Source organism: Octopus bimaculoides, chromosome 15 (assembly GCF_001194135.2).
Source record: "Octopus bimaculoides isolate UCB-OBI-ISO-001 chromosome 15, ASM119413v2, whole genome shotgun sequence".
Lineage (NCBI taxonomy): Eukaryota > Metazoa > Mollusca > Cephalopoda > Octopoda > Octopodidae > Octopus > Octopus bimaculoides.
In genome coordinates this window covers 1,682,040-1,684,539 of record NC_068995.1, presented here as the reverse complement: position 1 = coordinate 1,684,539, position 2,500 = coordinate 1,682,040, and positions in this window count along the sequence as shown.

Below are 2,500 nucleotides of genomic sequence, written 5' to 3'. Positions count from 1 at the left end.
TATTCCTCAACAATACATCTGCCCATACACTTAAAATGATGCGTTTTCTATCTGGGGTACCAGAAAGTAATGTTGCATTTCTTTTAATGGTTTTGTATAGGCAAAAATATTTCGTGAATATATTTATTCAATCAAAATATATTCCCCGTTGTTAGTAATAACATTTTCCTCACCAAAACCTGTTTTCCGATTCCTCAAGCAAAATGTTTAAAGTTATTCAGAAGAGTCAAATGTTTGGATTGCTGGTTCGGCTTTGTGGTTTCTGAATGTTCTTGCTATGGTAAAATGTTCAAGTGACCTAAATAAGTGAAAATAGATGTTGCTTGGTCTGGCGAGTGTGTGTGTGGGGAGGGGGCGGGGTTAGAAATTATCATGCTTAAAGAATATATTTTTTCTTTTCTTCAACTTGCCTCTCTTTCTTTTGACTAAAGCTGATGTTTTTTTTTCCCTCTTTAACAAAACTTCAAATTCTCAACACTAAAATTGTGTGGTGATACTTTCCCTTGTTCCAATAATTCCAAGTGAACAATACCTAAAATCTTCTTCGAGTAGTATGGTATGGATGTTGGAACAGGATTTTTAACATGGTGCTGGCCACTGATTCTTATGTTTATTGTTGGCGTAGATTGTTCCTTTTTCATCACAAATTACAATTCGATTAAGAAAAGGAGTTCATTCCAGATCAGCAAATGCTTTATTCTTGAGGGAAAACTCATGACGTACGCGCTTTCCTTCTCTAAATGTTTTACCAATCTGTTTGACATGATCATCCACGGTGAACCAAAGTTTGCTATAAGTCTCCGATTCTTCGATGTTGATCAGTGGTTCTCTAAGGGGATCCATATGAACCCTTGGATGTCTATATAAGATTTTGAGAGATTAAAAAAAAGAAAAACTGTAGTGTTCTTAGAATTAAAAGGATTTTTACATTTTCGAATACTCAGGGAGAAAGGAAAAGATAGGTATTCACAGAAGTTGTAGATATTAAAGCTTTTTAAAATGATCGTTTGTGTGTTCGAAAACTGTGAATATGTAAGTTTCTTAACTTATTTTGAGGGAAATTTGTAGATATTCCAGTTTTTGAGAGTTATTTTTCAGTTGAATTGCTGGGTTGTTTTAGTGTCTCTATGCCTTCGGCTGCTGACTGGTCAGAGCAGCGAAGAACAAGTCTAGTCGCAGTCAAGGCTGGCGCTATTATTATTATTATTACTATTTTTATTATTATTATTATCATTATTATTATTATTATTATTATTATTATTATTATTATTATTATTGTTATTGTTGTTGTTATTATTATCATTATTATTATTATTATTATTATTATTATTATTATTATTATTATTATTATTATTATTATTATTATTATTATCATTATTATTATTATTATTATTATTATTATTATGTGTATATATTTATCTACTTTTTACTTTGTCATTTCAGGTTCTTGACTGGGTAAGTACAACCTCTACTTTCACATTTCTGTGTGTGTGTGTGTGTGTGTGTGTGTGTGTGTGTGTGTGTGTGTGTGTGTGTGTGTGTGTGTGTGTGTGTGTGTGTGTGTGTATGCGCGTGCGTGTGTGTGTGTGCATGTGTGTCTATGTATTTTTATATAAATTATAAACAAAGTATAAGTTGAGCAAAATTATTTTACCATTTGCTTTCTATATTCAACTACAATTGTTTCGCGGCTTACTGTCATGTACGATTACTTTATTTTGTTTTATTTCATAATGAATAATAAATTGTTTACAAGTCTGTATTAATAAATATAATACGATCTGTACTATTTGTGAATTAATAAAACGTGAAAAAATCTCGAATAGATATGTCTCTGTGTGTATGGGATGGTGTGCACTTCCATGTCTTCTCGTATATGCAAACTTCCAAGAGCACCAATTACTATTGGCATCCCGTATGAATGGGCTAACGATAGCGTGGGGGAAAGCAGATAGGAGAGACGGGCTGGGGTAAAATGGAGTCCTACCACATGAGCAGAAGGGTTGCAAGCGTAAGTACATAGGTACCAAGGATCAACTCCTGGTAGACAAAACTGTACTTAGAGACTGCAAGAGGAGGAAAATTAACTTCGCTATGTCATGGATCGATTATCGAAAGGCGTACGATATGATCCCACATTCTTGGATAATGGAATGTATGGACCTATTTGGTATTGCATCGAATGTTGAGTGATTGCTTGGAAAAAGTATTGCGAATTGGAGGACGGATTTGACAGCATACAGAAGTTTAGGGACAGTAGAAATCAGGAGGGGCATCTTCCAAGGGGACTGCCTGTCCCCACTGATCTTTGTATTGTGCTTGATACCACTAACACTGATTCTGAGGAAAGCAAAAGCTGGGTATGTATTCAAAAGCCGCCAACAAAAATTTAACCATTTATTATTCATGGATGACCTCAAACTTTACGGTAAAGATGAAGCCCAAGTCAGTTCCCTCGTTGGTACGGTGTATACCTTCAGTGCTGATATCAGAATGGAGT